General features: G+C 43.6%; 1 protein-coding gene across 3 annotated transcripts in view; it reads right to left on the minus strand.

Annotated features, from left to right (window-relative positions):
- Window positions 1-27,483, minus strand: part of FAM107B (family with sequence similarity 107 member B) — a 200,758-nt gene that overhangs the window by 58,064 nt on the left and 115,211 nt on the right. The window contains exon 1 of one of the 3 annotated variants that reach the window (XM_045858009.1): window positions 15,776-15,944. The exons of the other annotated variants lie outside the window; for them this stretch is intronic. The gene's annotated coding sequence lies outside the window, so the exon portion shown is untranslated. Of the gene's footprint in view, window positions 1-15,775; window positions 15,945-27,483 lie in introns of those variants that run through there. 3 annotated transcript variants of the gene reach the window in all.

The following is a 27,483-nucleotide window of genomic DNA, read 5'->3' on the forward strand; positions in this document are numbered from 1 at the left end:
GGCTATCTGCTTTCTATTATCAGGGAAAAAACAGCATCCCCATCCTCCTCCTCAGGAGAGAAGTCAAAGCATGAAGAAACAAATCATGGCACATGGCCCGAGGTCTAAAAGGGTTTACCCGCCTGGGACCTTACACACAAGGACCAATGGAAATAGCGTGGACAATGTCCTGTGCCATTTACCCACAAATAAAGGTTCATGGACCACAGGGCTATTTTCTATTAAAAACAGCCTGTCAAAGGCTGAAGGCAAAGGTTTATGCCTGGCCTTTAATTTACTGGCCTTTAACTCATTTTAATTTACTGAAAGGAAGTACAACCTGATCCTCCTCACTGGCATCCAAAATATGGTCCCATACAAGGGTGAAATTTAAAGTAATGTATTCTGCAGAGTTTTTCTTCCCAAATATTTTCTTCCTGTTGAGAAGACAGATGATTCATTCAGTAGTCCTCAACGGTTAAGGGCTATGGGACGCGGACCCTGCGCTGCTTCAGAAGTACGGTAGGAGAAGCCCTTTCACCTGGCGGAGGGACACCTGGGGTCACAGGAACCACTGCTGTAAGAACGAAGCAGACTCCCTGTTGCTGGAAATGCTGGTCCGCGGACTCTCATCTCCTAGTGGTGAGGTGAGGTGAGGGGAGAAGGGAGACAGGCAGAAACGGAGGAGCACACACTGTCTGCAACAGGTCCAGTAGAGACAGGAAGGCAAATAAAGCAGGCAAGAAGGTGCAGCAGGTCAGGGGGCTGCTTTTAAAGGGTAGCAGTGAGGCCTCTGTATCTGGTATGAGCTTTCCAGAGAGCAGATCTGAAGGGCCCCACAGAACCTGGGCTAGCGTGAGCTTGGCTTGTTCAGGAAAAACAGAACAGAGGCCAGTGTGGCTGGAGCCGGCAAAATAGGAAAGCGGTTGGAAACTAGGGCAGGGAAGTGGCAGGGGCGAAACCACTTCTGATTCACTCCACACTTGGAGACACGGTTGATTTAGGTCTGCTTCATGCCACTGAGCCTATTGGGACCCTGAAAGATGTAAGATCCCCTGCATAAGGGGATCTTTTATAAGGCTGATCCCCTGTATCAGCCTTATAAAGCCACTGAGAGGGTCCCAAGGGACATCTAACTTGCACTTCACCTGCAGCTGTCCACACCAGCAGGAGTTTTGAAATCAGTGCCCAGTTACTGTAAGAAGACATGCTATAGGGAGTTTAGGATCATTGTTTCAGATTGTGTAAAAGGCTTGACAGTTTCAGTCTGGGCTTCAGTTTCACATTCTTTGTGACAGCAGTTAAAATCCCAGATTATGGTATATTAGACTAGAACTCTTCAACCCTAGAGCTCACCCTCACCATCTCACTTGCCACAGGTTAAACCTGGGTTTCCTGGGACACTCCTGTTTCAAATATTCTCCTTTGCTGTCCCCAGAAATGCATGCATAGTTCTCAAACAATAGACTCTAGTCATGATTAGGGAACAGCCGATGACCAAACCTGTAGGAGATAGCTAATAGTTCTTCTAAGAACAGTACCAGAGTATTGAGGTATGTTTTTATCAACAACATGACCACATTTTTAAACATTCTGTTGAGCGCTTACAGTAATGCACTAGCCGGGTTTCTATAAAACTCTGTAAGGTGTACACTATTATTATCCTCCTTTTACTGATGTCCCAGAAGGTGAACACAAGTGGCCTGACCCCAGAGGCTGCCAAATCACACTACTTTTCTACTGAAAGAAGTGGGATGGAGAAGAATTGCTCATTGATAGAAGTTACCCAGGGACAGAGCAGAGGACATATTCTTTTCTTTTCAGCTAATAAGGCAGTCTGTGTGTTATTTAACATCCAGAATCAAGACTCTTTAAGGAGATATATGTAACCCAAAGCTACAGGGAAAGGTTCTACTGTTTCTTAGTGACAAGTGACATGAAACAAAGAACCACAGTATGGACCACAGAACTCTGAAAACAGGATGCTGGCTCACCTTCCTCAGCATGCAACCACCACCCACCAGCTGCCCCTCTCTTAGTTTTATATTCTTTTATCTGTGGGAGGTCACAGGCTTGTTGCACAGCCCTCTATCTGCTTTATTTTTTTAAGGGGTCACGGAAGTTGTGTCCTGACACCCCACCCAAGTCATAAAGATATGGTGGGTAGGGATGGAGGAGGAAGGAAAGAATCAGCCCAACCAACCTGCACATTTACTTGCCAACATCAGATGCCACAAAAGAAGGGGGAAAGTTCAGAAAGCAAGTCAGCAACAGAAGGAACGGAAAACATACAACAAACACACCATCCTCCCCTCCCTAGAATGATCTTCTGTATTTGTTCAGGGCTGGGACTCTCTGCAAGGCACCACAGGGCCGCTTCTTGGGACTTAGGGTCTGGGGACACAATACAAAGTACAAGACAATGCTTTCCCCTAAAAAGATCTGTTGTTACTATGTGTGAGTATACGCATGAGTATGTGTGTCTTGTGTGTTTCAGGGCAAGTCCTCAGGAGGGAGGGTTTGAAGCTGAGAAAGTGGGGCTGAAATGATACAAAGATGGAAGAAAGTGATGCCTCAGCTGCTGGCACACTGAGTCTGACACGAAGGCTGAGGGAAGAGGCCAAGGCGTCGTTGTGTGCCTCATGACTTCAGGACTGCAGCCAATCCAGTCCCGTCCAAACAGACAGCGACACTCAGGTCCGAATCTGGGCCCTCAGTGTCCCACCTAGAACAGCAGCAGTAATTAGGAAGAAGCACTGACTCTCCATAGGATGAGATTAGGAGGACACAGCCCCCACCCTCAGAGTTTCCAACCAGAGATGGAAAAACACAATCCACGATCAAGCGACCACAGAGAAATCCAAGGTGGAAAAGGACTTGCCAGCGGGGTAGGCGAGTCCTGCTTCCTCATCCCAGGGCACTCAAGTGCTCTGGTCTTTCACTCCATTTCATCACAGACAAAGCAGCCTCCGCGAGCCAGTGTCCTGCGCCACGCTGGTGTCCAAGTCAAACATTTCAGGCGGCACCTCAAGGAAGAACATTAACTCTTCTTTTGGGGATTGAACTTTTACCAGAAGGGACAGAGGACCCATGCCACAGGGAGCATGGGGGTGCGTTAGCAACAACACCGGGATGGCACCCTGGGCCCTGCTCACCCCGACCACACCTACCCCAACCCCTCACACCCCAACTGCCAACAACGCAGATAAGACTTCCCAAAACACTTCTGACCAGGCTGACCAGTAAAAGAAGGCAAAGCCTCCTCTCACTCTTCTCTTCCCCTTTCCCTCTCTCACCACTTCCTGCCACCAAGGGACTGGCTGGGTGGGGTACTGCACCCCAGGGCACCCAGGGGAAGGGACAGAGTCTCCTGAGAACCCCAGGCAGAGATCCAATTACAGATGCTGCTGGGTGTGTCTGTATTAAAGTTTACAGCGTTAAGGAGATCACTGCCAAAACTGACAGGCATTGAAAACAAAAACCAAGAGAGAAAAGAACACTGAAAAATATAATACGGAAAATTCTTCAGAGTTCAAATACTAAGGAAAGAGACGACAGCCAAGCTCCCCCAATGAGGCAAGCAGACCTTGGGCTTAAGATAGAACCTCAAATCAGACAAACCAGTGATGAGGATCTTTATCCATCATAGTCACCTGCACCATGGGTGTGTACATAGTAGGAGAGGTATATTATTTGTCAACGAGACCAGGTCTGGTTGGATAGAATGTGGATAAAGGCTCTACTAATAATTACCTGGACAAAAAAGATAGGAACCAAGCTCATCCCAGACAAAACAGGAAGTGTGCCTGGCCTGTGTGTGAGGCACCAGGATCAACCACTCTCCTGTCATTAACTGCTGACCCTGAACCCCTCTTGTTTGGGGGTATAGGGATGCCCTCACCCAGCAATCAGTTCCTGTGCACACAGGAGCCCATGAACCAACAAATGAACTGGGTGAGAACCTTTATTCAGCATCACTGTGAACTCCTGGCTACTGATGACCTACTGACCTGATTTTCTCTCTGCTGGCTCAGATTCCTGACCCACAGCTTCACTCACTTCTCATCATATCCTCCTCCTTCCACTTCCATCCTGGTCTCTGAAAACCTACCTTCTCTATAGAACACTTCTTTGTTTCTTAGAACCCCGCCTGCCCATACATTCTAAACCTCTGTTCCTTGCTATGGGCCAAATATTTATTTCCCCAAAATTCAAACCTTGAAGCCCTAATCCCCAGTGTGATAGTACTTGGAGGTGGGGAACTTGGGGGTGTTTAGATCATGAGGGTGGAGCCCTCGTAGATGAGATTAGCACCCTTAGAAAAAGAGACATAAGTGAAATGATCTCTCTCCACCATGTGAAGACACTAGAAGACGGCTACCTACAAATCATTAAGTAGGTCCTTACCAGGCACCAAATCTGCCAGCACCTTGACCTTGGACTTTCTGCCCTCCAGAACTGTGAGAAATAAATGTCTGTTGTTTAGACCACCCAGTCTATGGCGTTTCTTGTAGCTGACTAAGACAGACGTCTATACCTTTGAGCCCAGTGGCCTCTCTCCCACTCTCCAATTGGCCCCAGAACTCCAGCTCTGACCTTTCACCCCCAGCTTCCTAACCCAGCTCTCCATGCTACCACTGCTTATAAGGCCAACTCAGTAATACAGGTGTAGCAGGCCCATGAGGATGGTATAAGCAAAATAGGCACTCTTCCTAAACCTGGGGCGAACTCTAACGGAGTCCTAACGGAACTGAATAGTTTTGTTCCACTGGGTGAGTGAAACCAATCATGTAAGACACCGTACCCAGATGGCAGTCAGGGGGCAGCACACACAAGGAGAACACCACCATTTGTTAATGTATGTGCAGCCACTGTGCCTGGTGCTTTACCTGTACTACCTCTCTAATATTCACATCCTAGAGACGAGAAAATGAGCTCAGAGAGGTAAAAGAACTTAGCACATAACCCCAGGGCCATCTAAAATCAGGTCTGTCTTCCTTCTAGGATGCCGATGTTAGAACTAATCAATAGTAACAAACACTTGAAAAAGCCTTGAGGGGCATGGTAATAGGAAAAGCATCCTTCCAAAATCATGGAAAGAATTCATATTTATTTAGAAACATATGCTCATGCCCTAGCTGGCGTGGCTCAGTGGATTGAGTGTCAGCCTGCAAACCAAAGGGTTGCCAGTTGGATTCCCAGTCAGGGCCCATGCTGGGTTGTGGGCCAGGTCCCCAGAAGGGGGCACGCAAGAGGCAACCACACATTGATGTTTCTCTCCCTCCATTCCCCTCTCTCTAAAAATAAATAAAATATTTTTAAAAATAGAAATATATACTCATATACTATGTATTTAGAAAGAAATCGTGTATGCATTCACTTAGTGGACAATAGACTACAGTTGGTCAAGATAGTTCTCATACATTTAAATAAATACCTAGGCTTTTGTTTATGCTATGAATAACTATATTAATGTTTAATGCTTTTAAGACTTTGTATTAATGTGAAGAACACACATGTAAAAAAGAAAATTTGGGGGGATGACAGAATTGTGTGAGGTTTTCTTTAAAAAATTATTATTTTTCTGCAATAAAATCATCACCATCATCCCAGTAATGAGGAAGTTTTTGGTTTTGCTTTTATTCTTTTGTGGGGGCAAAAGAAAGCACAGGTGGGAGGCAGGTTGAAGCAAGGCAGGGGAGGGGACAGCAGAGAAGACTGTACTGACTCAGGACTCAGGAAGAGAGTTCTAGTCCCAGATACGCACTAAGGAGCTTTGTAAGAGCCGGGTTCATCAGCATTCCTGCACTTCCGTTTCCTCTGCGGATCTGAGAGCTCCATGTTCTAGGAGGCCTCGCTCCCCACTCAATCCCATGACTATTGTGAACACACCAGCGCAGGCTCGTGACTGGAGTGACACACTTCAGAGAAACCATGGGTGTGTATTTGAAGAGGACTATCAAATGAATCATCCATGAGTAAGAAAATAATTTATCTTCATTGAAAAAGTCATGTTAATCTACAGGATGTCAGTAGAAAGAACATCTTACAAATATTCTGAAGAGGCCATAAATAGGCAGTATTTGAAATTAGTCAGCTACGTGCCATGGCTCACCAAGAAGCACATGTATGCAACATGTTGCAGACTGCATTTGCAAGCTGTTCGGTTTCTAGCACAAACGGAGAGGGGGAGAAACCAGTGTTGGTGAATCCAATCATTACAGATTCCAGCTGTACTCATGAAACAGGAAGCTCATGAAGAATCGCAATTTAGAAGCGTTTAAAACAAACAACACAAGAAAACCTACTTTGGGTATATACATGGATGGCTGCAAAGCCAACTGTTTTTGTTTTACACCAAGCTGTTTAAAGTAACCAATGGTCCAGAATACGAGGCACATCCAAGTGCAGATTTCCCTAGACTTGACCAGAGTCCATATTTCCCCCTCTGTGTACTCATTTAACGCACATTATAGAGTATAATGATCAGCCCCGGGGCACCCACATCAGGCTCCGTGTGGGCAGCATGGACAGAGAGAAAGGTGAGTGCACCAGTCTTAAGAATTAAGAGGCTGACAACACTCAGAAAATCAACACCTTATCCTGTTTTCAGAGGGGTGACTTCTCACCTCCATTGCTCCCTGCCCATCACCCTTCACACACTTGCTCCCAAAAGCCAACTTGTTCTTTATGAAATCTTTACCACAGGGCTGCCCAGGATGTGACTGAGGAGGGGGAGGGAGAGGAGGAAGAAGGTAAAAAGAGACCAGAAGCTCTCACGTAAGAAACATTTGCTTCCCAGACTCATTATAAGTCAGTTCTTTGGTGACGTTTTCAATCTTTAAGGATAAGTAGTGATTAAAAAAAAAAAAAGGAACGACCAGAGGAATTATTTTTAAAGCTTAGGGTTGGTACAGGCATTTACAAAAGAAAGAAGCTATCAGTTCAAGCCTACCTAGACATTTTTTAACAGTCCTGAACTATCACCCAAAAACTCTTTAAATGTTAGGAAGCCAAGCAAAATTACTAGTTATTTAAATACTTATCATAGTGAGTGTGTCACTTTCCAATAATAAATTATTTACAATAAGTTAGAGCTGGTAAGTTTAACATAGATCTTTAGAGTATGTGGAAGGCCTTGGAAAGGCCATGTTTATGGACTATTAGGAACAAGGCATTTTTAAATAAGATACAATAAGGTTAAAATAATAATAAAAAGGAAAGAAGAAAGAAAGGAAGGTGGGAGGAATAAGAGAATGTCAGTGCCCCCGAGTGGATAAGCACACATTCCCTGCATTAAGAATATCTGGAGTTCTGTGTGATCTTGGGTAAGTTACTGTGTCCGCACCTCAGTGTCCTCCTCAGTGAAATACAGTATATAGTCAATTACAGTCCTACATCACGGGGCAAGGCTCAAAAAAAAAAAAGATGCATGTAAAATATTTAGTACGTGTGTCAGAAACACTCAAGTATTTAGGGATTGTCATTCTGGGATGAGTTTTAGTTCCAACTCTACTAACAACTAGCTGCATCGTCTTGGGCAAGCTAGTTAACACATCTAAGCACTGGCTTATTGACCAAAAACCAAGGAATCCAGATTAAATGATCTCTTAGTCTCTATGGCTTCTCCAAACTTGAGCCCCCCATAACAACACAATATAGTTTATAATTTCAAATTATTTTCAATTTCTGATTTTCACTCCTTTTTTATGACTTACTGGTCATGGCCAAGATTTATTTGATACAAGTGTGTGGTCACAAGCGCTACTAATTATGAGGCTGTGCCTACAAGAATCCTGAAACCTGCTATATGATGATCCTTTTCACAGTGTGGTTTCCAGGAACACGCTGGGACAAAGGAAGGCCTGCCTGTGGCAAGACGAACCAATTCCATCCCAGTGGCCTTCAAATGTTAAGGCTGGCCACAAATCAGGTGTACTCTATCCCTGTGCAGCCTAGCAATGATGGGGCGTATGTAAATTCACTTGCTATCACCACCCCCTTTGAAAGGCACTCTCAATTACTTCCTGCTGGGAACACTGCAATAATCTGTCTTTTCTGATCTCAACAACCAAGTCGGAAGTGGCCATCAGAGGCCCATTTCTCTTACACGTACCTTGGCACAACAGCATCCAAACTATTTCAAATTTATCATTTTTCATTCTCCTCTTGTATTTTTAAACTCATCAATGACTTACTTTTTCTTTTATAAGGAAAGACAGAACGTGAAAGTCCTTACAAATTAGGAAATTTTAAATTATTACTGAAAAAAAATAACCTATTATGGTTTGCACCATCATGTGGAATTCCATCTCAAAACCCCATTTCAATCTTTTAATTTTGGTGGGTGCCAGGTATTCATGTTCTGTAAGCAATAAAATTAGCATATACAGACAGAATTTAACATCTCAGCTAAACAACTCAATAAAATTGTGATGGTTGCTCACAGCACAAATGTACTAAAAATGATGGAACCATCCGTATAGAATGGGTGAACCGTAGAGTATTCATATATAAACTATTTCTCAATAAAGCAGTACTTTTTTTAAAAAGGATGTTTTGGAAGTGTTCACACAGCTCCTTTCACTCCAATCTGTTATGACAACAAATTCAGATATTTCCCACAGTATAGCAAAAACAGCTGAGAACACGAGGCCTGGGCAAGAGCCCGACGGCAGTCCCAATCCTGACTTCCTTCCTCCGTCAAACTTCTTTACTTCTCTGACCCTCGGTTTCCACATTTGAGAAATGGACATCGTAACAACACTAAGTCAGAGGCTGTTGTGAGCATTACATAACCTTCCCCCAGGTTTCCCCTGTCAGTCAGTGGCACCGCCCTTCAGGTGCTGAGGCTACAAATGTAGGTGCCACTCCTGATTGCTTTCCTTCTTGCAATATTAGCTCCAATCCTTTGCGTGTGCTGATCGTCCCATCATCCAAATATACCAGGCACCCAAACACCTCTCCCCAGCTGCATCCCAGGCCTGACAACATCCCCAGGGACTCACAAGAGCTTCCTGTAGGTCCTCCTGCTTCCACGCTGACCGCTCTGCAGAGATCACTACAATCCAGGCCAGAGGGTTATTTATTACCTGCAAGGCGGACTGATCTCCACCATCCCCTACTCAGAACTATCCCACCATCTCCCCATCAGCCAAGACCAGACCACACGCGACAGGTCCCACATGATCTCACCCCAACTTGGACCTCATCTCACATCCCTCCCCACAAACTAGCTCTATCCACATGGGCTTTCCTGACATTTTTCAAGATGGAGCTCCTTCTCCAATCTCTGGGCCACTGTTTGCCCTTGCCTGTGCACAGACAGATGAGAGCAAGGCTCCCCCCTTCCTTCATTCAGAGCTCAAATTCTCCCCATCAGAGGGGCCTCTTACCCCATTAAAAACACCACCTCTTTTCCCACCAGACTCTAGCCCCTTGACCTGATCTACTTTTCTTACAGCACTGACACTAGCTGGCATCACATTATCTATGTAGCTATTTCCATTCTGTCTTCCCGTGAATATAAGCTCCACGCAGGCAGGGATTTTGTCAGTCCTACCCACTACCCTATCCACATATCCTCAGCATCTGGCACAGCATCTGGCATATGGGAAAATGTGTTAAACACTTGCTAAATGAATGAAGAAATTTCATCAAGCACTGAGCCCAACGCCTGCAGGTAGGAAGTGCTCAAGAACTGTTAGTTGGTAACAATAAAAATAATATTACATTTATTATTATTATATTTCACAGACAAGAATAGGGAAGCCCTTCTAGGTTAACTGACTAATCCAGGTGGAAACCCTAAGTCTGACAGTCTAGAATTTCCCAGATGCTTATTTTCATTCCTGGAGTGCAGAATAACTGCTGCTCCCGCCGCAACAGGAATCTAAAGGATGATAAGGCCAGTTCTCCTTACCATTCTGTGCCCTGCCTCCTGTCACCTTCAAAGAGTCATCCCTATCCTGGAGGGGTGGCCCTCACACAGTAGAAGCCGAGAGCAGTCCCAACAATGGCAACTTAGAGTCACAGGGTGCTCTGCCAGATGTCAAGAATGAGGCTTTCATGTCACTCTCAAGCACTCTAAGAGGTAGGCAAGTGTGATTATCTCCATTTTACAGATGAAGAAATAGAGAAACAACTAGTCTGCTCAAAAATCATACACTAATAAGTGGGGAGCTTGGGCCTAGGATTCTGAAAGTTAAAAAGACTAGAACTCTCTCTTTCCAATACACCACAGTACTCTGGGACTCCATGAAAAAAGGAAAGGGAAAAAAAGAACCCTGGCCACAACTTTACCTATTTTAAATAACATTAAGTTATAAAGGAAAGAATATTATTTTAAAAGTCCCTCCACATATCCCTATCCACAATGACATTCTTAACTTCCCCTAGGACATGGGAATTTTAATACACCTACATCAGACACTCATAAACTGCTAATTATGTACACTGCAGGAGTTATAATATGACTGTAGGATTTTGTAAACTCATTAGCATGCATCAGGCCCAGAGGCCTGACAAACTTGGATAAAATGTGAGTTTTAACTTTAATTCTCACAGAGTGTGCATGTTTCATGTATTAAGAACGACACAGAGAAGCTTACACCACTGTCAGAGCCCTCTCTCCCGTACGCTTTATTATGACACGACTTGCATCCCAGAACTGAATAAAACATACCATTTCTAATATCAAAGCCAGGCTGTCTTTATAACACTCCTGAAGAAACACAGGCAAGCTGAGGAGCCCCATGAAGACAGAAGGGAGAAAGTCTCTCACCCTCCCCATTCGTCCCTCATCAGGATCACAGCATCATTGCTGCTAGGTTACTAAAAATCTGAGTCAGAAGCGGCACAACAGCCTAAACACACAGCTGGCCATGTCAGGGACCACATGCTCAGGGCTTCGTGACCCTGCATGGCCCTCACCTTGCTGTGGGAGGTGTGTCTTACTAAGTTCATCTCACAGTTGAGAGCACTAGAGCTGCCAGGGGTCTGTGACTTACTAGACATCACAACACTGGGGTCTAGATCCTAACTCAGATGTGTCTGGCTTCAAAGGTTCAAATCCTTCCCCAGACCACATTTAAAAATGTACCCGGTTCCTAATCCCACCCTTTTAGTTCAGAGCTGGCACCGAGGAGGTGCTCCAATGTACCATTAGTGAGCATTGATGACAAAAAGGACAACAGAGAATGAGGTGACAAAATCTTCCAGACTACATGTAACTACAACCAGCCAAGGTGTGGCTAACTGGTCTACCTGTATTTTTTCTATCTTGTTTTTAGAAACCTCCCAACACATATTCAACCCCAAAAGCTGTCTGGGCTTGGCATTCCCCCCTTAAGACTTCTCATGCTAAGGACTGCTAAGGATTCATGATTTAGGGGTAGGAAAGGGCACTAGAGACAGCCTGAGGCTCCTCCATTTCATGGTATCTAAAGGGGATTTTCTTCACGCACCTGAACCCTAAGACTTTGCCATGCGCACGGAACATTACAGTCACCAAACCATGCTTCCAGCCCACCTCCCCATGCACACACAACACTACAGAGCACAGGGAAGGGTCACTGCTCTGCACCGGCTGCTTCCAATTCCATGAAATCTGTGACAGAACCGGACTCTCTTAAAGAGCTCACCCAGTGCTAGCGTGACACTCCGTTTCTGCACCTCTCCCGTTTCCCTTCCTATAGTCCACCTGAGTTTGAAAAACATTATTAAGTAAGTCTTCCCACAATTTCCCCACAAATCCGTGTCAACTCTCTGGTGGTCACAGGGGTAGTCAGTTCCCCTCTGCATAACACTAGTCTCCAACTTCCAGTAATTCCTCAGAACAGCTCAGGACACCACGTCCCCACAACAGCCTTGAGGTTCACGTTTGGTGAGAATACTGGAACAATACCATGGTTCCCCTCCTCTAGACAAAGGCGAACAGTCAAGATCCCACCACCACGTTCTTAAATTGATCAGCCCTAAGACCCGAATCCAGGTCCCAAATCATCAGGAACCAGAATTGAAGGCCTTAGCTGTAATTCACATCACTCTTCCCAAGTTACCTTAATTCACAAAGAGCTACTTTCTCCTCAGAGCTCTTAACATAACTGTCATTAAATATGTTTTGGGTAATATCATGCAATTTTTTAACTATCACCCTTGCCTGTCCTGCCATGAGGGACCACATCAGTCTTGTCACCTGCAGTACACGCAGTGCTAGGCCAGTGCTGGTGCATAAGCAGCTCTAAGTAACTGTCTATCAAAGGAGTGAATGAAAAGCAAGAAACAGCCTAAGTAACAGCCCGTCGACTTACCAGGACTAAATGGCAACCTACGCCAGTTTGCCAAATGAGTTTTTCTTTCTTTCTTTCTTTCTTTCTTTTTGTATGTCCATTTTTGTCCATTTTTAAAATTTTATTGTTGTTCAAGTACAGTTTTCTGCCTCTTCCCTCCACCTGTCCCCTCACCCCAGCCATCCCCACCTCCCTCCCTTGATTCCAACCCCCTTGGTTTTGTCCATGTGTCCTTCATAGTTGTTCCTGAAAACCCTTCACCTTTCCCCCCCACCCCATTATCCCTTCCCATCCTCCCCTCTGGTTACTGTCTGTTTGTTCTTCATTTCAATGTCTCTGGTGATATTTTGCTTGCTTGTTTGTTTTGTTGATTGAGTTTCTTTCCTTATTGACGAGGTACTGGAATCAATACCAGATAGGTAAAGTGCAGATGCCTTTTGGCTGAGTTTTAAGTACTTAGCATAAGGAAAAAGTTCAGATGGAAAAGGCCCAGCACTTCTTGCACTAGAAAGGAAAAGGGAAGAAAAATGTTTTGCTTCACGAAAGAAAGGCAAAAACAGGCCTAGACGAGTGAAGGAAGTGAAGCGAAGTCTCACCCAGTCATCGCAGCACTACAAGGCCCAGGGCCACGCACTCTGGCACAGCAGCTTTCCTGAGGCAACGCATGCCCACAGTGAAATGCAAAGTGGGCAGTGGGCCCACGCCCAGGGCTGCGTTCTCTAGACTTAGAGAACAGTCACGACTCCCGCAAGATACCTGGGGACTTCTAGAAGCACCTGAAATCCGGATCTCATATAACCAAACTTCCTGACCCACAGAAAGTTCTGGAGGGAGGGAGAGGTAGGCAGGACATTAAAAACAACAGTAAGCCATAGTTCTAATAATCTACTACATTTCCTCTTTTGGAGAAAAGTCTTCCACCCCTCTACTACCACTCAACCACCCCTCGACCACCCTTCGACCACTCCCAAAGAAAATCAGTAAAAATTTCTTCCACCTTTACTTGCAATATTTTAAACAATTAAGAAATCAAAGGAAAAAAGAAAAGAAGGGAGGGAAGATGGGAGGACCCATCTATCCTACTACAGTGCAGGAATGGGATTTCTCATTGCACCACTCTCAAGCACAAAGCAAATCTACTTTTCAATGTCCCAGGAATGGGCTTTCCAGTCCGCAGGGATATGAGGCTGGCCACTGCAAATAACCAGAGCAAGGCCAGCACAATGGACTACTACCAAACTTTTCTCCTTCCTGCAAAGGTAACATTCCAGAAAAAAGGTAAAGCAACTGAACTCTGACCTCAGATCCAGCTTGGTTACACTGCTTACATTGCCCAAGGCCACAGGAGGGTTGACAAATAAGATTTAGAGATTGTGATACTTTCCATTTGAGTTTCTTTTTTTACTTTAGTATGGAGAAAGGTACCATTATTTCAGAAGGAATGTTGATCAACACAGCAGATTACATACTTCACACATTCACTTACAGGTTACTACTGCACTGCAAAATACCCTAATGTATGCAGATTACGACTCCCCAAATAAGGAACAGTAACAAGGATTGCACCTGACAGTATATATAACCACAACTTCCCTCTTTAAATTCTGCTAACTTCAAAAAGTATTGCATCATCCTAATGATCAACTTACTTCTAAACAGTTGTCTCCAAGACCATTTTTTCATTTTGCACATTGGAGAAATGAAATGTCCAAAATTTTATAAGTGGAAAATAAAAGTACATAAACAACAAAAGCATTCAGTGGCTAAACCTGAGGCTACACAATGTGCTGGTTTTGTTTTTCATAAAACACACTCAAAACTACTCAGTACTCATAGGGAAATCCCTTATTTATTTTCTCAATGCAAAGTCTTCGAGAAGCATCCAGCTCTAAAACCACTGCTACTTCTTGTGCTACAAAGAGTTCCTTTCCAACTTATATTTCTCATGAATCTCAATTTTAATTTTTAAACATTATGAAAACTGAAAGATTGACTTTTCTGTCAGTCTAGTCTTCAAAAGTAGAAATTGCATTGCTTTTCCTCTTTCTTCCCTCCCCTTTGTGTACAGGTGCTTATTTGCAAGGGTATAAGAAACTGGCTCATATTCATCTTATGTAGAAGTGGCAAACCACTGCTGAATAACTGACTATGCGATGTACTTTAGTCTGATGTGCCTGGTAAAGGTGAAGAATCAGTAACTCTCCCATTTTCACACACACCCCACCCATGGCCGTCAAGTCAAAAATCAAGCAAAGATGCCTTCATCCTCAGGGTGCGTCTTGGTGGCTGAGTACATGAATGACTTTTCCTTTTTATATTTTTCAATTTTTAATAAATACATATAATTTTGTACTTAAAAGTTTCTAACTTTAAACTACTAACACTAAGAAATATCTAGGCAGGCATGCTGAATACCATTTCAACTTAAAGCAACTTAGACAGCTAATATCTCCAAAGCAGTGTACGAAGAACAAGACCAGAGGAGAAAGAAATCCTCAAGTTTAAGAATGTAAATGTAGCAGGCCTCATGTGGTTTTTCTGTACTTCCCTTGACTATCACACTCATTCTAACCAAATGACTACTCTATTGGCATTGATTAAGGTCCTGTAGGGGAAGGAAGACCATGGTACCTTGTTGCAGACAGCAAGATCTAAAATTTATCCTCTCAAGAGGATCCCTGTCCAGATTAAAGAAGGGGCTTCACCATCCCCTACCCATTATGTTAAAACAGCCATCAGCATCCATGCTATCCCCGAGGGACCTGGAGATGCTTGGGGAGCAATTCGAAACTAAAATTTTTGGACTTCTTAGGTGCAGACGCCACCCAAGATACTGGGTTCCCTGGAGCGGTAGGAGAGATGTGTCAAAATGAAAAAGTTACTTAGAGACGGGAAGCAGTGACGATGTCACCTTTAAACTAGCCGGGCAAACCCCCACGGCCCCTCCTTTGTTTGCCCGGGCTGCGGCTCCTCTGGGCCCCGGAACCCGCATCCGGACGCCCCGGGCAGTGAGGGGCGCGCCGAGGGCTCAGCATCTGGCCGCGCGTGGCGCACCCCCGGTGGGCAGCGCATCCCCGCTCCAGGCGGGGTCTCTTCATTTTCAGGGCCGACGAAGCAACAATAAGGCGACCGGAGCGGCAGTCCGGGCTCCCTCCTTCGCGGCGCCCACCGCCTCCCCAGGACCCCTCGGGCCCGGGGTCACCGCGCCGTGTCCCCGCACAGCCCGGCCCTGCGCCCTCCCCGGGAACTACGTGGGGTGACCAGCGTATCCCGCACGCCCACCGCCCTGAGCTTCTCTTTCTGGTGCTCGCAGCGACCCCCGCCTCACCGCCCGCGCAGCTCTGACGGCCAGCCGCGGAGAGGAGAAGCCCGGCGGCTCTGGCCGCCGGGGGTCCCTGGGGCCGGGGTCGGAGCAGGGCGGGGGCCGCACAGTCTCCCGGCGGGCACAACGTCTCCCCGGAGCTCCCAGTCTTTGTGTGCAAAGTAAGTGCAGAAGGCGAACCTACCTCAGCGCGCACAAAGGCGCTAGGCTCCCTCCTCGGCGCTCGCTCGGGGCGGCAGCGGCGGAGCTCAGAGGCCCCGCGACTCCAGACGGCTGACTCTACGCTAGAGGCGGCTCAGAAGGTGGTTGCTGCCCAACCGACGGAGGGCGTCTCTTTCACACCCCTGGCCCCGCGCGTCCGAATTAAGCGGCGGGGCGGGATGGGGGCGGGGCGGGGCGAGCTGCTGAGACCCCGCCCCGGCCCCGCCCCGCCCCGCGGCGCTGGCCTGGAGCCCCGCTTTCCCGCTGCAGTCTCCGAAGTGGGCTGCCCCGGGAGACACGGGAGCTCCGAGAAAGTCTAGGAATTTGGTTCCGGGAGGTTTTCCTTCTGTAGCTTTGGTTCGTAAGTTTTGGAAACTCTCGAAAGAGGAGAGGGAATGTTGTAATAAAAAAACTGTCACCAGATGAGAAAGATGTGGGAAATCGAAGGTGGCTGCTGGGTGTCTGGCCTCCACCTCCATTCCACGTCTGTGACGTTCAGAGATGACTGTCCCATTGAAATCCTGCTAGTAAGTCCCGGAGGAAAACTCCAAAGGAATCAGGGAGGAAAAGAAAATAGATTTGCTGTAATTCTACAAACTTCAAGCTGGAGCTTGAAACCCGGTGACCTAGGAGTTTACTCATATTCTTCAACCCCTTTCTCTCCCTCCCTGCGAAAAAGTAACTGGAGATTTTAATTTGTGAGCAAGGAAAAGGGCGTTTGTTTCACTTCTTTTTTCTCTCTGATTTTCTTTCTTTTTTTTTTTCCAACTCCCTTACAGTAAATTACTTCTCTGCCCAACCCTAAGATTTTTAGAGTAGCATCCACCTGAATCCTGATAGATATAAAAACGGGAGATACCTGTTACAGAGTCACAAACAAGGACATCAGGTTGATGGATTTTAGATCAAAAGTGATTTTATTTTCTTGGAAACAGATGAATAAGTGCTTATTTATTGGGAAGCTCTTCTGACTAAAACAGCTTGGGTCATGATCACACAGAAGAGTCATGTCAATTATGGATTTCGATAAACACATTACTCCAAAGACACTCTAAAGCCACAGCTCTTGAAGGCCATCAGTTCTGGCCATCCTTAGGTCCCTGAAGCCCACCGAGGGGTGGAATCACCAGCCACAGGATTCAGAGAAGGAGCAGATCCTTCTTAGCCTGAGAAACTGCCCCATGTAAATTTCATCCATGGTGTTCCCCACCAGTCTTCCCTCTCTCCCCTCCTTGCATTATGCTATTTCTATTCTTGACATTGGGTCCACCAGTCACCAAACCAGAACCTGGATCCAGCCTACATTTTCCCCTCACTCCTCACATGGGATTCAATTCCAAGTCCTGCACATTCTACAGGATGCCTAGATTGTCCCATCCCCATCCCACTGGCACTGCCACAGTTGACCTTTGGGCTCTATCACCACACTGTGGCACTGGTCTCCCAACCGTCGTCCCCAGCCTTCAATCTCACACTCTTCTTTTCCAAACTGCTTCCCCAGTGAACTTTCCAAGTGCAAATATGCCCAGGTTCATCCTCTCCTTAAAGGAGGATACCCAATTTCTATTACATGATCAAGTCCAAGCTCCTTAGTACAGAACACCAAAGGTCAAGGTCGGCATACTTCTTGATATCACCTTTTAACCACTTCTGTGAGCTCTTCCTACATCCCCCAAACACCCAGGGCTTCACTCAGCCAGAGTGCTGTGTATGCTAAATGGCCCTGCTCTGTTCCCATGAAGGCTGGATGAAAGAATTTGTAGCCTGTTATGCTCTTCGCCATGCCTCCCCTCTGCCTGACATACCTTAACCTTAACCCCCACCCCCTCACCTTCCAAGAGCTTCTCTCCTTCCTGAGACTCAGGTTCCTCTAAAAAGACTTCCTTCTCCTGCTCAAACTGAATGGGCCTTTTCTGCCTTCCCCACACCCATCACAGTCTTGTTATTATTGTATCGTATTGTAAATGTGCGCCCTCCCAGAGCAGCAATGGTGCTTGATATATATGCATATCTTCACATCCTTGTGCTTAACACAGTGTCTGGTGTAAGAGAAGTGTTAGGGACTAAATGGTGTTGTCCTCCACCCAAATCATTTGTTGAAACTCCAGCCCCCAATGTGATTATTTGGAGATAGGAACTTTACAGAGATAATTAAGGTTAAATGACATCATAAGGGTAGGGCCCTAATCTGGTAGGACTGGTGATCTTCAAAGAAGAGGAAGAGACTCCAGAGATTTGACTCAGTCTTTGCACACACAGAGAAGAGGCCATTGAGGACACAGCTAGAAAGCCACCATCTATAAGCCAGGAAGAGGTCTCACCAAAAACCAACCCCTGCTGGCACCTTGATTTTGGCCTTCCAGAACTGTGAGAATATAAATGCCTGTTCTGTAAACTGCTGCTATGGCAGCCCAAGCAGATTAACACACACACAGAAAAACATGCGTTAGATTCCAGACTCTAAACTTGGAAAAGCACTAACCTGCCAGTGAGCCTGTAATGCCCCCCCCCCCCCCCCCCCCCCCCCCCGCCAAAACAGCCTGCACAAACTTCTATGATGCCAGGACAGTGGGCAGAGTGTCTGAAAGTGATAAGTGACCACACAGCCTTTTCCTCGCCCTGTGAGAGAGATAGAAACATGCAACTTATTCCATAGTCTGAGGTATAAACTCTCAGCCATGGCCCTTCTCTGATGTCAAGAGCTATAATTTCTCCTAAACCAAAAACAATAAGAGGAGATCAAACATGACTTTGAACTTCTTGCATCAAAGCTTCATTAAGAAACAAGACACCAACACTCATTTATTAATGACACCATTAATGACTCATTAAGACCCCAACACTGTTTGGGGCCTGAATATTTCACATTGTTCAGGAATCTTAGGGGGATTTTGATCCATGTAGGATCAAGTATCCAGTTGGGTTTGGGGTGCCTGGAGTCATTGTGGGTGGACCCCAGAAATAAGACCTTTACAGTTATGGACTAGAGTGATATTTTTTTTTGTATCCATACCATCTACCAACAGCGTCTGGAACACAGTAGGTACACAACTGATGCTTGTCGAATGAATAAGCCTGGATTCTCAGGGCACAGCTAGACTCCCCAGGATTACACCAAATGACAACAGACTCTCAGCCAGAGTCTGATGTTCTGTGGATTTTATATTCTGGATGAGGACAGGACTCCAGAAAGGTCAGATTAGCCAATGGCCCAGGCCCCTAGTGCTCTACGTGGGTTTCTCCTCGCAGGATTACATGGTTTATCAGGCACGTGGAGGGCCTTTGTGACTTGCTTTCTCCAAATACAAGACAAAGAAAATACTTCTCTAGATGATTTTTTAGACATTTAACCCATCATCGGTGGGAGATTACCTAATCACACATTACTGAAAAACATACACAATAATTTTCCATCCTACAACCCTCACCCACAAGGTCTCACATATACTCAGCTTTAACCTCACCCTTTAGCTTTGGCATCTAGGGGCCTTTTAAATTCATTCCTAAGGAAAACAGAAGAAAGCAGAGACAAACATTTGAGGACATAAAGTAGAGCAAAGCAAATCAATTAGGAATGTTATGTTGTTTTTTCCTTAATCTCTTACATTAATCACTTTCCCAATGATTAATCTTGAAATTGTTGCATTACACCCTTTCATTCTGAAGAGCTCCAATGAGATGAGAAAAGCTTAACAAAGCCCTAAGTAAGGGAAATTTATTTTTATATGTATACTCTTTTGTGTCTTAAATTTTTTACTGTGTACATAGACTTTGAATGAAATACAATTTTAATTTTAAAATCATACTTAAAGTCATGTTGTTTAGTATCTGTATCAGTTATCTTTTACTGTATAACAAATCACTTCAAAACATAATGGCTTTAAATTAGCGCTAATGGTCTGCTCACAATGCTGTGGGTTGGCAATTCGCATAATGCTAAACTGGGGCAACTCATTTTTGCTCCATTTGGTCTTAGCTAGGCTCTGTCATGCATCTGCAGCCAGTTGGGAGGTCAACCAGGGACTAGCTTGTCCTGGGTAGCCTCAAAGTCCAGATGTTACCTGGAGCTGTCTGCTTGGGTGCCTCAGGTGCCACTCACACAACTGTCAGCAGACTCACTGTGATCTCCTCACAGGGCAGCTGGGCCCAAGAGGGTGAAAGAGGAAGCTGTAAGTCCTCACAAGGTTTAGCCTCAAGGTCATTCTGCTTCATTCTACCACTCAAAAATATCACAGAGCCATCCCAAATTCAAGGTTTGGGGAAATGAACTCTACCCCCTTGATGATAATTGTATTACAAAGGGACCTGAGTACTAAAATAGGAGAAATTGTTGTGGCCATCTTTGCAAATAATCTTCCCCTGAATCAGTTGTGGAGGTACACAGTGGGGTAACCATGACAGGTGGGTAACAGTAGTCTCACGGGAAATCATTCTGATTATAAACAAACCAAGAGCCATTTGCAATTGAACATAAAACCCACAACAGATTCAATAAAGAACTAAGGCTTTGGGACTCTAAAGAAGCTAAGGCTGATCAGGTTCTAAATGGGAGTATTATTTATTGCTACATAACAAATTACCATCGACTTCGCAGTTTAAGCTCATCCCTGCTTTGTTCACATATTTCCTGGCTGGATTCTCTGATCAAGTTCCCCAAATTAGAAATCAAGATCTTGACAGAACTCATAGCTCATCTCACAGTGGAGCTCAAGATCCTATTGGCTGAATTCAGTTCCTTGTGGTTGTAGGACTGAGGTCCCTGTTTCCCTATTGGCTGTCAACTGGGAGCCACTCTCAGCTCCTGAAGGCTGCCCACATACCTTAGTGGCCCTCTCTATCATCAAGTCAGCAATGGCACAAGAAACCTCCCAGTGCTTAGTGCTTCCAATCTCCACCTCCCTTCATCTGTGAGGAGGTAAGGCTCACCTAGATCATCTGTCTTAAAGTCAACTAATTTGAGACCTTCCTTACATCAGCAGTACCTAGATTATTCTATGATTGAAAATTGGGAGAAGGTATGTGTACATGGAGGTCCAGAAATCTTAGAGCCTGGCTTAGAATTCTGCCCACACCATCAGAAATATACCGTATTTTTTGGACTATAATACACACTTTTCCCCCCAAAATTTGGGAGGAATAATGGTTGTTAATGCTGCTGTTGAGTTCTGTTTACATTTACATTGGTGAAATATTATGTTATTTATGTTATTAAATATTTTACCACATTTTTTGCTTCAAAAATTTTTTTCCTATTTTCCTCCTCTAAAACCTAGGTGTGTCTTATGGTCTGAAAAATACAGTAGATAGATAGATGAATAGGCAGACAGATAGACAAATGTTCCTTAGTATAAAACATAAAATGTGAGGGCAGGCAGAAGATGGGAGCCCTGGGGAGATACCACATATAAGCTCATCAGTTACTTAGGTAAACCAGAAGCCAGGCCTAAGAAGGAATTCTGATTAGGTAATAATCTAGCTCCCACACAGCTCAACAGATAGTTTTCATTAAATCCTGATGAACTGATTACTAAAAAAAAAGGCAAAATTAAGAATATTAACTAATTTTATCACTTAAATAGCATAATATGAATATAATACTATTTTCTTTATTTTGCTTAACTAGTTTGCACTGTTGTGAACATAATCATAACACAATGTTCTGTAACCCATGAAGAGAATGCTTTTCAATGAAAAGATGTATAGAACTCATTTGTGGAAAATGTTTGTGAAAAAAATGTATGGCTTGCCAAACAAATATAGTAAGTACGTACCTTTTAAAATTAGTAGTGCTTTGAAAGGATCAAAGTGATGTACCCAAATCGAAGAGAATGTGCCATAAGCAATATCATGAGCTGTTATGTTAAAATAGCCTTCTTGCATGAGTATTTGTGAGCAAAGGAATGGAATAATTTCATTAAATATGCTAATAGCACCAATAATAAAACTGAATCCTCCTCTTTAATAGGTATCCACTCGACATCAGAGCTGGATTTTATAATGTAACTGAACACTACTATTTCTAGAGAGTTTAAAGTTTAGGAGTTTTATTTTATTTTATTTTTTAATATTTTATTTATTTATTTTTAGAGACAGGAATGGAGGGAGAAAGAGAGAGAGAGAAACATCAGTGTGTGGTTGCCTCTCATGTGGCCCCCACTGGGGACCTGGCCTGCAACCCAGGCATGTGCCCTGACTGGGAATCGAACCTGCGATGCTTTGGTTCGAATCCCGTGCTCAATCCACTGGTACGCCAGCTGGTACGCCAGCCAGGGCAAGATCAGGAGTTTTAATTTAAAAACTGTTAATGTATTTGTTGTCTAAAATGCTTAATTTAGTTTTAACAAAACATTTGCTCTTTGTTATTCATAATTTTAAAATCAAAGGGACTCTGTAAAATGGTGATTCAAATTTGTAACTGCATATCACTTAAGAATCAAGAGAAACAGCTGTTAGTCATATAAACAACTACTGAATTATGCAAAGACCTGAGTTTTACATCTTTTTCTTTACATAAATAAAAAAACAGAAAAAAAGGATTTCCTGAGAGTCTTCCTGTGTTTGAAAACTAAAATTTCCAAAAAGCAGTGAGGGGGAAAAACATTCAAACTCTCATCCTGTCAAAAATACTAAGATATTTTTAAGTAGATTTTATTGATTATGTTATTACAGTTGTCCCATTTTTTTCTCCCTTTTATTCTTCGTCCTGCACACTCCCTCCCACCAGCATTCCCCCCCTCCTTAGTTCATGTCCATGGGTTGTACATTTAAGTTCCTTGGCTTCTCCATTTCCCATACTATTCTTAATGTCCCCCTGTCTGTTTTGTTCTTACCAACTATGCTTCTTATTCCCTGTTCCTTTTCCCCATTCTTCCCTCACCCCTCCCCACTAATAACCCTCCATGTGATCTCCATTTCAGTAATTCTGTTCCTGTTCTAGTTTTATGCTTAGTTTGTTTTTGTTTTGGGTTTTTTTTTTAGGTTCAGTTGTTGATAGTTGTGAGTTTGTTGTCATTTTACTGTTAATATTTTTGATCATCTTCTTTTTCTAAGATAAGTCCCTTTAACATTTCATATAATAAAGGCTGGGTGATGATGAACTCCTTTAACTTGACCTTATCTGGGAAGCACTTTATCTGCCCTTCCATTCTGAATGAGAGCTTTTCTGGATAGATAACCTTGGATGTAGGTCCTTGCCTTTCATGACTTGGAATACTTCCTTCCAGCCGTTTCTTGCCTACAAAATTTCTTTTGAGAAACTAGCTGATAGTCTTATGGGAACTCCTTTGTAGGTAACTGTCTCCTTTTCTCTTGCTGCTCTTAAGATTCTTTCCTAGCCCTGGCTGGCGTAGCTCAGTGGATTGAGCTCAGGCTTTGAACTAAAGCGTTGCAGATTCGATTCCCAGTCAGGGCACATGCCGGGGTTGCAGGCCATAACCCCCAGCAACCGCACATTGATATTTCTCTCTCTCTTTCTCCCTCCCTTCCCTCTCTAAAAATAAATAAGTAAAATCTTAAAAAAAAAAAGATTCTGTCCTTACTTTTTTTAAGATTTTTTTTTTTAATTTATAGAGAGGGAAGGGAGGGAGATAGAGAGAGAGAGAGAAACATCAATGTGCGGTTGCTGGGGGTCATGGCCTGGAACCCAGGCATGTACCCTGACTGGGAATTGAACCTGCAGCACTTTGGTTCATAGCCCGCGCTCAATCCACTGAGCTATGCCAGCCAGGGCCTAGATTCTGTCCTTATTTTTAATCTTAGGTAATGGAATTACAAGTGCCTTGGTGTGTTCTTCCTTGGGATCAACTTCTTTGGGACTCTCTGAGCTTCCTGGACTTCCTAGAAGTCTATTTCCTTTGCCAGATTGGGGAAGTTCCCCTTCATTATTTTTTCAAATAAGTTTTCAATTTCTTGCTCTTCCTCTTCTTCTTCTGGCACCCCTATGATTTGGATGTGAAACATTTAAGGCTGTCCCAGAGGTTCCTAAGCTCCTCCTCATTTTTCTGAATTCTTGTTTCTTCATTCTGTTCTGGTTGAATGTTTATTTCTTCCTTCTGGTCCAAATTGTTGATTTGAGTCCTGATTTCCTTCCTGTCAGTGTTGGTTCCCTGTATATTTTTTTTTATTTCAATTTCATAGCCTTCACTTTTTCCTTTATTTTGAGACCATACACAGTCATTTCTGGGAGCATCCTGATTATCAGTGTTTTGAACTGTGCATCTGATAGGTTGGCTATCTCTTCATCCCTTAGTTCTATCTTTGGAGTTTTGATCTGTGTTCTCATTAGGGCCATATTTCTTTGTCTTGGTTCACCTGTTACATTGTAAGAGGCAGAGCCTTAGGTATTTGCCAGGGTGGGGCAACCCACATTGCTGTGTTGTAGTGCTGTATGTGGGAGAGGGGTCAGAGAGGATACAACAATACCGCTTGCTTGGCTCTCGGTAGGTTTCAGTCACTTTCCCTTCTACCCACAGGTAAACTGGGCCCTTTCCAGTGCTGACTCCTGGATGGGTGGATCCTTGCATGTTCTAGGACACTGTGGGTCTCTCCAATGAACTCTCCTGTGAGGCCAGGAGTTTCTCCCCCTGCCACAACCTCCACAGGTTTTTTCAGTGAGAGGTTTGAGGTTTTCTGTCCCGTGCTGGAACCCTGTGTTGTGCAGTCTGTCTCACTCCCAGGAAGTTCCCCCTGGTTTATGTGCACACAAATGCGGGACCACCAGCCGCCACTTTACCATGCATCCTCTCACCCCGGCTGACCATCTCCACCCCCTTACCGGTCTGAATGAATGTTTCTTCTTTAACTCCTTGGTTGTGTGATTCTCCCATACAGTGCAATTTTCTGGCAGTTCTGGCTGGATTTTGTTTTTAAATTTGTTGTTTTCCTTCTCTTGGTCAGGTGTAGAGGCAAAGTGTATCTACCTGTGCCTCCATCTTGGCCGGAAGTTGCTGATCTTAAGATATTGTAACAGCAGCTAATAATGAGTAAACAAACCATCTCTGCATTTAAGCATAATAAAGTCAATTTCTGTATGTTTCCTTATTCAAATAACTAATGTATAAAACAAATGGCCAATTGATTGAGAATATTTTTGCTCCAACACTTTTTTTCTTTGATATACTTTCCAGACACACACATTTCTATTAACAGGAAGTATCCCTTGAAACTCTTGCATTGGTAATAAATAATTAAATGCCATTTATATATAATCATGTACCTTTTAAGCAATGCAATAAATAAGTGTGTGGAATAGTAAAATGAAGACTAGGCTAGGTTAGAAGAAATGTCAGTCCTGGCTCTGCCACCACCTAGCTTTGAGACTTAGGGCAAGATATTTAACTCAGTGGCAGCTGTTTGCTCTGGATTTAATTCTTAATGACTCTATAGCAAGATATAGATATAGACATGATCTTCTGTATAAAAATTGAAGTACTCTAGTATACATATATGTATATATACTTGAATATATATGTGTGTATATATAACTTCGTGTGTGTGTATGTGTGTGTATATGTATATGAGATATATATGTGTGTGTGTATATATAGGAGAACTCAAAATTTAAACTTGTCACCTTCAAAGTACTCTCCATTTGATGCAACACATCTATTGAGACATTTTTCCTACAGCACAAAACAATTTTTGAACTCATTGATCTTGATAACTTTTAGTGATCCACTATTTTTTTGTTTTACCTCTTCTACATCTGCAAAGTGTTTCCATTTGAGGACTTTTTTCCTTTGGGTAAATAAAAAAAAAGTCACAGGGCTGGATCAGATGAATAGGGAGGGTAGAGCACAGGGGTCATGCCATTTTTGATCAAAAACTGCTGAACATTCAGTGCAGTGTGGGCAGGTGTGCTTGGAAATCACCCATCATGAAATGGGCAAATGCATTGACAGAGTCTTCAAAAAAAAAATTCGCTGAAGCCAAATGCAGCCTCTCACTACACCAGCTGGTACAGTGATACAGATGGATTGCTAGAAACACTCACCTGGCAGGGTAGGCCTGTACTAGAAGGTGCCCACCTTCAAGAAGATAATTTCAGTTTTGGGGGGTTCTCCCTCACACCTTTGTGTGTGTGTGTGTGTGTGTGTGTGTGTGTGTGTGTGTATTATAGCACTGAAGGTGTTTCTGTTGCTGCCCAGGCTTGGCTGGAAAGGGGTCTTGCTCAATCCAATTTTAGTTTAAAAGTAAAGTCCAAACTGCAGTTAAAGTTAAATTTTGCCAGAGAAAGTTTGCTTATTAACTTTGCTTAGAGAACTGGATCACCTAGACATTGACGTATAAATTCCTGAGCTTTTTGCATGCTAATGTTCTTCTATTTGTTCCACCCAAATTTAACATGAATTAAAAGTCTACTTAGTGTTAACTTTAACAAGATAATGTTAATATTAATAAAGATTTGCACTTCATAAGGAGAAAGAATGAATGAGAAAAGGCTAGAGTCTACTAGGGCACCTAAAGGCAATTTGTGGAGATGTTTTGTAATTCTCCTCGTTCACCTCACAGACAGCCACTGTCCTTGTTCAGAACAACCTGCCTTGCTCTGGTTACCTCACTTTTGCAAGTCAACAGCTGAGACACATAGCAGGACACCATACTTTGACACGCACCTGCTTTCCCCAGATCATTTTTTACTACGACAACTGGTTAAGCCATCTGCTGTCGTCTACATCGGCGCATAAAGGACTGCTTAAAAGGGTAAAAGAAGGAAAGACATGCAAAAGTATAATGGAAGTTAACTTTTTTTCTTTAAAAGACCAGTAAAATTGACAAACTTCTGTCCAAAATAATGAGAGACAGAGAAAGACACACAGAAGAGAACAAGTAAAACAGTATCAGAAATGAAAATACAGACCTAATTACAGATATGCAAAGGCTAAAAAGAGAATACAAAAATACTGTGAACAATTAAAAGTTTTATTTGAAAATTTAGGTGAAATGGAAAAAAGTATTACAACTGACTTGGGATGAAATAAGAAAATGGAATGTTTCATAAATTTTCAATGAATTGCATCAGCAATTAAAATTTTCTCATAAAATAGGAGAAACTTAGTACTATGGACATTGATTTTAAGAATGATTTGCTAATGGCAATTCTTAGCTTGGCTAGAGATATTCTTAATCTTTTTGAGAGATAATTTACAACCATGACTAACGGAAAACAGAACTTCTCTTTTCACTCTTAACTTCTCTACTTACCCATGTACCCCTTTTCAAAAAGACTCCTAATAATCGTGGCCTCACAACCTTAAGATAATCTTCACTTCCTCTCTCAGGCTCCAGATCAGCTTAAGTCACAAAACCAAGCCATTACTGTCTCTAGCATTTCTCAAATTCACCTCTGTCAAACTCTGCCTGAACCATGGAAACTTAGTCCTCATTGAATGGACATCCCCTGGGAGGAATACTACTTTCCTTCCAACCCCGACCCATGCAGTGCACACTCTCGCCCAAGCCGTAGCACCAGCAAGCCACATCCACCAGGCTAATCCCGTACAAACTGTATAATACTTCTCTGAGATCCATAGAAGTGGCTCTTATTTTATTTTTTTCTTTTATTAAAATTCAAAATTGCTTCTTCCTTTAAGAAATTTTTTTTCAAAAAAATGTAACTGCCATATGACCCAACATTCTTTCTTCTGGGTATATACCCAAAAGAAATGAAATCGGTGCTTCCAAAAGACTTCA

The sequence above is a fragment of the Phyllostomus hastatus genome, unplaced genomic scaffold (assembly GCF_019186645.2).
Source record: "Phyllostomus hastatus isolate PE091 unplaced genomic scaffold, TTU_PhHast_1.1 phas_scaffold_1674, whole genome shotgun sequence".
In the NCBI taxonomy this organism is placed as follows: Eukaryota; Metazoa; Chordata; class Mammalia; order Chiroptera; family Phyllostomidae; genus Phyllostomus; species Phyllostomus hastatus.